This window comes from Giraffa tippelskirchi, chromosome 11, assembly GCF_054371585.1.
Source record: "Giraffa tippelskirchi isolate mGirTip1 chromosome 11, T2T-mGirTip1v1.2.pri, whole genome shotgun sequence".
In the NCBI taxonomy this organism is placed as follows: domain Eukaryota; kingdom Metazoa; phylum Chordata; class Mammalia; order Artiodactyla; family Giraffidae; genus Giraffa; species Giraffa tippelskirchi.
This window is the reverse complement of record NC_137285.1, coordinates 96385563-96398883: the sequence shown is the minus strand read 5'-3', so window position 1 is coordinate 96398883 and position 13321 is coordinate 96385563.

Genomic DNA, 13321 nt, shown 5'->3' with positions numbered 1-13321 from the left:
TTAAGATTCTGCAAACAAAAGTGAACCAAAAGGCAAAATCACGTAAGCCAAAGGAAACTCCCTGATGTTTCAAAGGCACTCAGATGCAGAAATCTGCTGTTCAAAAGAGAATGCAACACTATCACATGTGGTCCCATCAATGAATCAGTATGACCCTGGGCCTGTCCAAAGCACACAGTTTTGTGATTCATTCATTTGTAGAGCATACTAAGAACTATCTTATGTCTTTGATTCTCACTAAGCATGGGAATTTCAAAGATACATAAAGTATAATCTGTGATTTTGAAGAATTTACTGTTGATTGGGACAGAGAGACTTATGTATAGGTAGGTAATTTTAATTATGACATCCTATCAGGAGCATTAATGGCTATTACAGAGAATGAACAGTTTCTGGAAAAATTATCTTCAGTGTAGTCTACGATGATTTTGGCATATGCATAGTATTCCACAGACCCACATAGAGGTGATGAAGTAATTATCTGTTTAACCACAAATGGCTCCCAGGGGCCAGCAGGGGGAAGGAAATGATAAGCCATTGTTGTGACTTGATCAGAGTACACAGGAGGGAAATGCAGTCAGAGCATTAAATATTCATAGCTGGGTTTTTCCAACTGTGAAAAACATAACAGTACAACAAATCCTACTGTTGGAATTCTAGGAGAACAGCAGCCTTATGGGCTGATAATGCTGCAGCTATGCCCTTTGTATTGGTTAGTTTTGCAGTGAAAAAAACAATCCTAAAATTCATTGTCTTGACACAACAGTTATTTGTTTAGCTCACTGATCCGTGGCTTGTGCTCACTAGGACAGCCTTCTTGTTTGGGTCAGTCTTGACTGGTAGGAAGTGGGTGTACTCATTGCTCAGTTCAGTTCAATTCAGTCACTCAGTCATGTCTGACTCTTTGTGACCCCATGGACTGCAGCATGCCAGGCCTCCCTGTCCATCACCAATTCCCAAAGTTTACTAAAACTCATATCCATTGAGTGGGTGATGCCATCCAACCATCTCATCTTCTATTGTCCCCTTCTCCTCCTGCCTTCAATCTTTCCCAGCATCAGGGTCTTTACCAATTAGTCAGTTCTTTGCATCAGGTGACCAAAGTATTGGAGTTTCAGCTTCAGCATCAGTCCTTCCAATGAAACATTCAGGATTGATTTCCTTTAGGATGGACTGGTTGGATCTCCTTGCAGTCCAAGGGGCTCTCAAGAGTCTTCTCCAACACCACAGTTCAAAGCATCAATTTTTGGTGCTCAGCTATCTTTATAGTCCAACTCTCACATCGATACATGACTACTGGAAAAACCAGTGCTTTGACTAGATGGATCTTTGTTGGCAAAACAATGTCTCTGCTTTTTAATATGCTGTCTAGGTTGGTCATAACTTTCCTTTCAAGGAGCAAGCGTCTTAATTTCATGGCTGCAGTCACCATCTACAATGATTTTGGAGCCCCCCAAAATAAAGTCTGTCACTGTTTCCATTGTTTCCCTATCTATTTGCCATGAAGTGATGGGACCAGATGCCATGATCTTAGTTTTCTGAATGTTGAGTTTTAAGCCAACTTTTTCACTCTCCTCTTTCACTTTCATCAAGAGGCTCTCTAGTTCTTTTTCATTTTCTGCCATAAGGGTGGTGTCATCCGCATATCTGTGGTTTTTGATATTTCTCCTGGCTATCTTGATTCCAGCTTGTACTTCATCCAGCCCAGCTTTCCTCATGATGTACTCTGCATATAAGTTAAATAAGCAGAGTGACAATGTACAGCCTTGACTTACTCCTTTCCACACAGTCAAAGGCTTTGGCATAGTCAATAAAGCAGAAGTAGATGCTTTTCTGGAACTCTCTTGCTTTTTCCATGATCCAAATTTGATCTCTGGTTCCTCTGCCTTTTCTAAATCCAACTTGAGCATCCGGAAGTTCACAGTTCATGTACTGTTGAAGCCTGGTGTGGAGAATTTTAAGCATTACTTTGCTAGTGTGTGAGATGAGTGCAATTGTGCAGTAGTTTGAGTGTTTTTCGGCATTGCCTTTCTTTGGGATTAGAATGAAAACTGACCTTTTCCAGTCTGCTGAGTTTTCCAAATTTGCTGGCATATTGAGTACACTACTTTCACAGCATCATCTTTTAGGATTTGAAATAGCTCAACTGGAATTCCATCACCTCCACTAGCTTTGTTTGTAGTGATGTTTCCTAAGGCCCACTTGACGTTGCACTCCAGGATGTCTGGCTCTAGGTGAGTGTTCACACCATCATGATTATCTGGGTCGTGAAGATCTTTTTTGTTCTCCTGTGTATTCTTGCCACCTCTTCTTAATATATTCTGCTTCTGTTAGGTCCTTACCATTTCTGTCCTTTATTGTGTCCATTTTTCAAGAAAATTTCCCTTGGTATCTCTAATTTTCTTGAAGAGATCTCTAGTATTTCCCATTCTATTATTTTCCTCTATTTCTTTGCATTGATCATTGAGGAAGACTTCTTATCTCTCCTTGCTATTCTTTGGAACTCTGCATTCAAATGGGAATATCTTTCCTTTTCTCCTTTGCCTTTCGCTTCTCTTCTTTTCACAGCTATTTGTAAGGCCTCCTCAGAGAACCAATTTGTCTTTTTGCATTTCTTTTTCTTGGGGATGGTCTTGATCATTGCCTCCTGTACAGCGTCACGAACTTCCATAGTTCTTCAGGCATTCTGTCTATCAGATCTAATCCCTTGAATCTATTTGTCACTTCCACTGTATAATCATAACGGATTTGATTTAGGTCATAACTGAATGGTCTAGTGGTTTTCTCTACTTGTTTGAATTTAAGTCTGAGTTTTGCAATAAGAAGTTCATGATCTGAGCCACAGTCAGCTCCTGGTCTTATTTTTGCTGACTATATAGAGCTTTTCATCTTTGGCTGGAAAGAACATAATCAATCTGATTTCGGTATTGACCATCTGGTGATGTCCATGGGTAGAGTCTCCTCTTGTGTTGTTGGAAGAGGGTGTTTTCTATGACCAGTGTGTTCTCTTGGCAAAACTCAGTTAGCCTTTTCCCTGCTTCATTCTGTACTCCAAAGCCAAATTTGCCTGTTACTCCAAGTGTTTCTTGACTTCCTACTTTTGCATTCCAGTCCCCTATAATGAAAAGGACATCTCTTTTGGGTGTTAGTTCTAGAAGGTCTTGTAGGTCTTCATAGAACTGTTCAACTTCAGCTTCTTCAGATTTACTGGTCAGGGCATAGACTTGGATTACTGTCTTGGTCAGGCTTCAGAGAAAAAGAAAGCAGAGAAGGCCTCTGACCTTTCTTCTGACCTGCCGGGCCACTGCCCTGACTGTGTGCCTGCTGTGAATGCAAGCTGTGTGGCACCACAGATAAGATAGGGAGTGGATCTTGGAATTGTTGAACCTGTGGAGGGGTTCTGGCCAACCATACCTGGGGCTTAGCAACATTTCAAGGTTTACAAGACCAAACAAACAGCATTGCAAAAAATGGTTAACAAAGAGCTTCCATTTGCTTTTTGCAAACTGATGAGAATATCAGTTTGTTGCCTGGGATTATAAACGGGAAGCCCCAACGTGCAATTTTGAAATCTCACCCATGGAGCAGTGGTACTGCCAGGGACCTTTCTCACCTGGGACTCCAATTGCTGTTACATAGTGCTGTGTGAGTCTGGATGTTGGTCAAAACCCAATTTGGTGATGTATGTGCTGTTACTCTCCTTTACTGTTTTCTATATCTCTTTCCTTTTAATAATTGTATGTTGATAATTTTCTATTGGAATTTTCTTTTTTTTTTTTGTATAACAAGTGGTTTCTTTGGTTAACAAATCATTTAAACCTGAAATGGAAGTTAAAACTTTCAGCAACACACTCATGGGCTAGCAACGGGTCAGCTGAGGCTGGCTGGTATATGATAGCTTTCTCTGGGACAGCTAGGATGACTGGAGCCTCTCGTACATAGTCTCCAAAACTAGACTTATTTGAAAGATAGTCAAAGGATTCTGAGAGCAATAATCCACAAAGTCCCAGTGTACGAGCACTAATGTTGCAATTGTTAATGTCCCATTGGCCAAAAGTAAATCACATGCAAAGGGTAGGGAAGTATAATAGATTCTATTATTTTTTTATGGGAGGAATGGAACTAAACAACCATGTCCTGGTTATGATTTATTGATTATATCACCCTAGTATTACTTTTGGCTTTAACTTTTCTTCTTGCCATATTGGGTAAGTCTATGATATGTACTTTTTGTTTTAGTAGGCTAAACCAACTTTATTTATTAAAACCCGTACAGTATAGGATAGAATAGAATGAAATGGAACACACTGGTGTGGAACAGAGTAGAAAATATCAGCATACAACAGTGTAACAAGACTAAGTATTACTTCATTAAACAGTCATTTTAGTTGTTTAATATCTATAATAATACATGTGTTATGAGGTCAGCAGAAAGCAAGTCATTGCTCAAGTTTAGGAATTGTTAATAAAAAATCTAGGATACAAACTTTATAGAGTCTTTCATAAACCTCATGAAATTGTATGTACAGTTGTGCATATGTGTATATTCTACATATGTGTTATATATATATATATTTGTTTTTAGAGTCATAACATCCATCAGTCTTTCAAACTGGGCTTGTAACTCATACATTTAGGGACCTTATCTCTCAGAAGAGGTATTCTCATTTAAAAAGTCCATGAGTCAGTGATATCTGAAGTCCATTATCATCCAGTGCGTTTTGACATTTCTTTCATACAGGGAAAGCCATATTTTGTTGGTTTATTTATGAGAACTGTTAATCTTCAAAAAATAGATTTATTTGATTATATTATATTAAAAGGTAATGGCATCCCTGTCCCTCAAAATCCATTCAGTAAAAGAATCTCTTCATGTCCAGGCCACCTCTCTAATCCTCAAATTCGTACAGATGTATAATCTACATTCATTCCTACAGTCCTGGTGCCAGGCAGTTCTAGCTGATTTCACACAGCTATTCTATTTAGTCCTTACACAGACTCTGGGGAGGAGTTATTATTATCCTGGTATGAGGAAATAGTGGACTTCCCTGGTAGCTCAGATGGTAAAGAATCTCTCTGCAATGTGGGATACCTGGGTTTGATCCTTGGGTTGCGAAGATCCCCTGGAAAAGTGAACGGCTACCCACTCCAATATTCTTGCCTGGACAATCCCAAGGACAGAGGAGCCTGGTGGGCTGCAGTCAGTCCATGGGGTTGCCAAGAGTTGGACACAACTGAGCGACTAATACTAAATGAAACTAAACATGAGGAAAGAGAGGCTTAGAGAATTTCAGGGATATGCACAGATTCACTAACCTCATATCAGACAAGGCTAGAGTCAGAACACATGTCTTCTGAATCCAGATCTCCTTCCAGGATGTGTGTGAAAGGGGTGAAGTTCTAATAAGGGGAAGTCTTCCATCAAGCCATCATTCCTCTCCGCCTTTCCGCCTTCAGGTTGTAACTAGGACTGTCAGCTCAGGTGTGCCACTAGGCTTCAGAAACCATCCTCAGGTGACCTTTAATGTATTGTCCAAGGTCGTACACATTTGAATGTTCTTTCATTGTTTTTAACATTTTTAATTGGAGGATAATTGTTTTACAACGTTGGGTTGGTTTCTGCCACCCAACAGCATGAATCAGCCATAAGCATACACATGTTCCCTCCTTCTAGAACCTCCCTCGCACCCTTCCCCCCATCCCACCCTTCTAGGTTGTCACAGAGCACCTCACACCAGTCTGAATGACCGTCATTAAAAAATCTACAAACAAAAAGGGCTGGAGAGGATGTGAAGAAAAGAACCCTCTTGCACAGTTGGTGGGAATGTAAACTGATACAACCACTATGGAGAATAGTATGGCGATTTCTTTAAGAAACTAGGAATAAAACTACCGTATGACCCAGAAATCCCACACCTGGGCATATACCCTGAGGAAATCATAGTTGAAAAAGACACATGTACCCCAATATTCATTGTAGCACTATTTACAATAGCCAGGACATGGAGGCAACCTATTAATAGATGTCCATCAACAGATGAATGGATGAAGAAGTTGTGGGACATATAAACAATAGAATATTACTCACCATAAAAAGAAATAAATTTGCGTCAGTTCTAGTGAGGTGGATAAACCTAGAGCCTGTTATACAGAGTGAAGTAAGTCAGAAAGAGAATAACAAGTATTGTATAATAACACATGTTTATGTAATCTAGAAAAAAATGGTACTGATGAACCTACTTGCATGCAGGAATAGAGATATAGACACAGAGAACAGACTTCTGGATGCAGTGGGCCTATCAGAGCAGTCAAAATGTGGAAACCATCTCACTTGTATTCCTTCTACACATAATCTTAACTAAGTGCCTAGCTTCCTTGGTGGCTCAGATGGTAAAGAATCTGCTTGCAGTGCAGGAGACCTGGGTTTGATCCTTGGGTGGGGAAGATCCCTTGGAGAAGGGAACAGCTATCCACTCCAGTATTCTTGCCTGGAAAATTCCATGGACAGAGGAGCCTTGTAGGCTATAGTCCATGGGGTCTCAAAGAGTCGAACATGACTAAGCAACTGACACTTTCGCTTTCTCACTTTCACAAAGAGATAGGAACTTATTCTTCTTGCTATATTAATGTTATTGATGGCTTTGGTGCCATTTAGTCAATTTCCTATGTAATAGGAAATTACTTCTGGATTAATGCAGAAGTGACACTTCAGTTCACTGTTAAAAAATATGCATATTTCAGTGGCTTGCTTTATTTTGTTTTTCCAAAAGCATGAAACATAAGAAAGATTAAAAGTCCATGTCAAAGAGTGATTCATTTGGCATTCTTTTAGAGCAGGCTGTAGACAAGAAGTTCATAAAGCACATTACACCGGACACAGGAGTAAAGCTCTATAGTGTGAGCCCCACAGAGCTTTCAGTTTGAAAGTGGAGGAGTATGGATTCTGTTCAACTAGGAAGTGGTCTTCCTCATACACTAAAGGTGACCATTAACTTGCTTAGAAAGCTTCAAAAGCCCCTCTCTTCAGCCTTCGCCTTGCCTGACTTTTGCTTACCTCCCCACTAACCCTTGTGAGATTTAATAATATGGGTTAAGTGATAATTTCATATAAAGGTAAAACTCCACAAAGTTTCCAAGTCATGCTTAGACATCAGACATGGTTCACCTTTATCAACAGATGGAGCACACACAAGCAGGGAGATGCCTAGCTACACGAATTGGTAGAAACATAGAAGTGACTAAAACCAATACTGCAGATTAAGTTAATTCAGACAACTCCTCCCATCCCTATGCAGCTATGGTCTCTGGGAGCTCGGAGAGAGAAACATTTTCTTGAGAAATTGTGTATTCGCCAAAGGAATCTAGATTTTAGTTAGTGTTAGTTGCTCAGTCATGTCCGACTCTTTGTGACTCCATGGGCTTAACCCACCAGGCTCCTCTGTCCATAGAATTCTCCAGGCAAGAATACTGCAGTGGATTGCCAGTTTCTTCTCTCGGGGATCTTCCCTAACCAGGAATTGAACCTGGGTCTCTTGCATTGCAGGCAGATTCTTTTCCATCTGAGCCACCAAGGAATTTTAGAGGAGAGAATAAATATCTCCAGAAGAAAATTTTGCTTGGCTGGGAAACATACTCCATGTTTGACTATTAATAATAACATACTGCATATTGCACTCATCTACTAATCCTGTCTGCTGAAAGAATATCCACCCAATGGTGGATGTCATTTGCTATGTGAAGTCTGTGGGCATTTCTCTTGGGAACCACCTATTCTTATAGGCACCTCTCTCTCCCATCTTGGCCACTTGGTACATATTGGCAAATACTGAAGCGCTCAGAACTGGACAAGGCATTCACTATGGGGCTTCTGTGGAGATTTTTCATTTTTCCCTAATTAAAAAAAAAATCAAGAAAAGTGTAATCGTGTTAATGGTACTTTATAAAGCAGGGGTATACACAAAAAATCCAGCTTTCTTTTTGATTAGTTTGTTTGCTCCTTTAGTTTTATATTCATATATATTCTCATTATTTTATTCTCTAAAGTTATGGTGATCCCATCTTTGGAAAGTGCCTCAGCTTAGCTGTGGGATTGCTGCAGGACCTCAGAGGACAAAATTCCCTTTGTGGCCTGGGTCAAAGCCCTTCCAAGTGGACAGGCCCCCCAGTTAGCAGTCTTGGCTTGAGATCAGGCTTGGAATGGGTCATGTGGTAGAAGCTTAGAGGATACAAAGTCTAGTGCCATCCAAGCCATCAGACTTACAGTCAACAAGTTGATTATAAAGATTGTGGCTATTGCAGATTCTTTGCTTCTATAGTCTGTCTTATGCTTGGAATTCTTCCACTGTCAATTTTGTTTTTTAAAATTAGTTTATTTTCCATTTTTTAACTTTACAATATTGTATTTGTTTTGCCATACATTGACATGAATCCACCATGGGTGTACATGTTTTCCCCTTCCAGAACCCCCCTTCCACCTTCCTCCCCATCCCATCCCTCCAGGTCATCCCAGTGCTCCAGCCCCGAGCACCCTGTATCATGCGTTGAAGCTGAACTGGCGATTCATTTCACATATAATAATTTACATGCTTCAATGCCATTCTCCCATATCATCCCGCCCTCGCCCTCTCCCATAGAGTCCATAACACTGTTCTATTTATCTGTGTCTCTTTTGATGTCTCACATACAGGGTTATCTTTACTGATTGACTAAATACCATATATATGTGTTAGCATACTGTATCGGTGTTTTTCTTTCTGGCTTACTTCACTCTGTATAATTGTCATTTTTACTGAGGCTAAAGGGTGGCAAAGACAGAGACCTTCCACACGCCTCATGACAGAACCTATGAGTGAGCATATTAATCAATGAATAAACCAACGTATCAATGAATGAACAAAGAGAGGAAACAGAGCATTAATTAGCTGTTTTCTATCAGTTTATTAAAAATTCTGGTATGAAAAGAGTTTTGAGGGGAGGAAAGAGGGCTAGAATGATCATATATAAAATAAAAATAATTTTATATAAAGCGGGGTACAATAAGATTATCAGGAGACTTTAACTTCCAGTGCTGTGACTTATCCTGAGATAAATGAGGATTCAATGTATGTAATTTCTGGTAATTTCATGGAGCTACTAAATATTATTCCATTTCCCTATGAAGTGAAAAGATTTACTCACTAGCAAATACCATTCAGATGTTATTTTGCTTGATATAATAGTAATTGGGTCAACAAGTATTCACTGAGTAACTTTGTGCCAGGTAATGAGCTGGGAGCTGGGAATACAGACACAGTCTCTGGCCTCTTGGAACTTAGTAGTAGTAATTTTAGATGTGTCCGACTCTTTGTGACCCCACAGACTGTAGCCTGCCAGGGTCCTCTGTCCATGGGATTCTCCAGGCAAGAATACTGGAGTGGGTTGCCGTTCCTTTCTCCAGAAATATTTCCAACCCAGGAATCGAACCCAGATCTCCTGCATTCCAGGCAGATTCTTTACCATCTGAGCTACAGGCAAGTCCTGCCTTGGAACTGAGAGTCTCAAGTGATTATTCTCCAATAATTTTTTTTTTAATTACCAAATTGTTATTTAAAAAAAAAAAAACCTGTAAGTTGCCATGAGAACATAAAACAAGGGGATCATAATTATTCTCAGGGAATCAGGGAAAGTTTCCAAGAAGAACTGTTGTTTCCTCTGAGGCCTGAGGCATAAGCAGTTGTCAGGTGAAAGGGGAGAGAGATGGGATACCACATCCCCTGCAGAGGAAGGAACCTGGACTAATGCCCAGAGTCAGGGCATGGGCAAGGAATTAAAAGAAAGTTGGCTGGAGCAAAGAGAGGCTAAGAGAAGAGCATAGGAACCAATTATACAGAGATGGGTAGGCATCCATAGACTGTATTAAAAGTGTTACTTACAGTCCCTGGTGGCTCAAATGGTAAAGAATTTGCCTGCAATGCAGGAGACCCAGGTTCAATCTCTATTTCAGGAAGAGCCCCTGGAGAAGGGACTGGCAACCCATTCCTGTATTCTGGCCTGGGAAATCCCATGGACAGAGGAACCTGACAGGCTACACTCCATGGTGTCCTAAACGGTCAGACAAGACTGAGTGACTAACATTTTTTATAGTTAATATTAGCATTACTAAATCCTTCTTTCAGTATTCATAAGTAAACTATTTTGAAAGGGAGGTTTTTTAAAATGCTATTTCTAACACCTTTAGGTACATCTGTCTGTCCTCAGATGCACCTCTGTCTCTGTTCCCGGGCCAGTCTATGTCGCCTCTCAGTGTGGAACCGCACGTGCGGCTCTGGACCGCACTGCCTCTCCCTCTTCGTGTGTATCTTCAGAGCCAGATCCTGGGAAGCATCAACCTACACTCAATTTCCCGTCTCTTCTGGCAGCTTTCAATCCATATGACTACTTTTTCCCCTAGGCTATTTGAATTCACTGTGAAAGTAAAATTTCATGAGACACTATATGTGTTTCACTCATATACAAACATCCAGAATTTATGGCATTCTATTAAAAAACAAAGGAAACCTGACTGACCTAAACAGACCCCTCTGGTTGGCCTGCACTATTCATTCCTAGTAAATGCAAAACGTGTGTTCCTCCAGATGGCCATGCTCGCTCCTCCCTGGGTAAGGTATCTGTAAATGAAACTAGTCAGATGACTGACTTGCATGACAGTTTCCATTTCCTGAGGCATTTAGTGGACTTATTGTTATTATTTCTGATGCTGCTGGGTTCAAGGACTTGTCATCAGAATCTGCTGAGGAGCATCATGTAGTATGAGCAACTTGGGTTCAGAAGCCTGTGTTCAAGTTCTGACACTGCTCTCTGGTTGCTGGTCTGTGATCTTTTTATGCTGCATTGTCTCCATATACTAGACAGTTACAATGGTTCCTTACAGTCTGAAAATAATTGCTCTTCCAGAATACTATTCATTGACTCAGGCAGATTTACCACCTTCTATCTTGAAGACTCTACGCTGATTGTTGACTGGTCTAGTTTGCTTTTTGATGAATAATGATGGCCAGTTTCATGTCCAAATTTCAAGTTGCCTAACAGCTGTCAGCATAAAATGTGCGTCTATGTGAGGATTGATTAAAAGTTCTATTTCTAAAGAATGTACACCTCAGTGTTATGAAATAAGGGAGAGTAGAAACTGTTTTTCTCTCAGACCTGAACTAAATTTGTCTGTTTTTTATTAAGGTGTGAAAGATGGATGCCAGTCACTTAATTTACCTCAGATGTTGCAGCCCATTTTATAACAGCAGATGTACTCCACTTGGAAGATACAGTGTTCTTTTCTTAAGAAAACAGTATACCAATTGGAAGGAAAAAGAGAAGAGAGGCAAGAAATCTCTTTTGCCTTCATATTATCCAAGTGAATTTTTACCACAGACCTATTGTGTTTTTTTTTCCCCTCAAAAATATTACTTTAATGTCATGACAATTCCACAAGGTGAGGTTCCTCCTCCAGTCACAAGCCAACCAACTTTACTTAAAGGAACACATTTGATTAGCCTCTTTTAAAATCTGAATATCCTAGAAAATACCAAATTCTCAGAAACTGACATTTAACATTGGCCAAATAATGTAGTAACACACTAAACTGTATGTAACGAAAACAAAATTTGTCATTGTTGGCTAGATGTTTGAACATTTTGTGGATGATGGAAATCTGAAGGTATAAATGTGTTCTCAAGGTTTATAGGGTGAGTGGGATGAGAGGAGGGCTTAAGTATTGAAATACAACCAATTACTATCAAATATTTTAAGTTGCTGAGCTTCCCAGGTAGTTCTAGTGGTAAAGCATCCATCTGCCAATGCAGGAGACGTGAGAGATGCAGGTCCAATCCCTGGGTCTGGAAGATGCCCTGGAGGAGGGCATGACAACCCACTCCAGTATTCTTGCCTGGAGAATCCCTTGGATAGAGGGGTCTGGCGGTCTACTGTCCATAGGGTCGCAAAGAGTTGGACACGCATTTTAAGTTACTAACAAAAACAAATGAGATGCCTTCGGTGATCTTTGCAAAATCTTTTAAGTTCACTCTAATTGACATGAGAAACCTAATGTAGTACAGGGTATTCCTCCCTTCCTTCATTTGTTTAGCAACATTTACGGGAAGCCTCTAATGCGGCAGGAACAAGGACTACTACCAGTTCTGGGAAGGCAGATATGAAGAACTCAGTGAGCTTCGCAGTCAGCCTGGAAGACAAAGAAGCTTCTTAGAACAGAGTGAAATCAGTGATATGATACTATGTAAATATGCACTCAGCTTGAGGGTCAGGGAGAGATAAGTTTTTCTTCACAGTTGCAGAAGTAGAGATAATAATACCTATCATAGCTAACTAGAAGCTTCTATCTCAGGGCACAACCCAGAAATTGCAGGAATGGCTTTCTCTCACGTCCCATTGATTGAACTTATTCTGACATCACTCCTCACTACAGAGGAAGCTGGGAAATATAGTCTGTAGATAAGTAGCCACTGACCCCTTAAAATGCTGGCATTTGTATTACTAAGAGGAACAAATGGAGAATGAATATTGGAGACCAGTTAGTTGCTTCTGTACCTGTCATTTTTTCTCCAAGTTCTCCTGAGATGTAATTGACATATAGCACATATTAGTTTGGGCTTGCCAGGTGGCACTAGTGGTAAACAACCTACCTACCAATGTAGGAGACATAAGAGATGCGGGTTTGATTCCTGGGTCAGGAAGATTCCCTGGAGGAGCACATGGCAACCCACTACAGCATTCTTGTTTGGAGAATCCCATGGACAGAAGATCCTGGTGAGCTACAGTCCATAGAGTCGCAAGAGTTGGATAGGACTTAACTTAGCATACACATATGCAATGGTTTAAGGAGTACAATATAAGGATTTGTTATATTCAACAATATATGGTATATTTGGTATATATTGTAAAATAACACAAGTTTCCTTCTCATTACACAATTACTATTTTTTCATGTGATAAGAACTTTCTTCTGATAAGATCTATTCTGTTAACAACGTTCAAATATACAATACAGTATTGTTAACTATAGTCACCATACTATACATTAATCCCCAGTACTTATTTATCTTATAACTGGAAGTTTCTACCTTTTGACAAACTTTACCCATTTTACTCACCCCACAACCTAAAAGATGATGCTGTTAAAGTGAAGCACTCAATATGCCGGCAAATTTGGAAAACTCAGCAGTAGCCATAGGACTGGAAAAGGTCAGCGTTCATTCCAATCCCAAAGAAAGGAAATGCTAAAGAATGCTCAAACTACCACACAATTGTATTCATCTCACATGCTAGCAGCGTA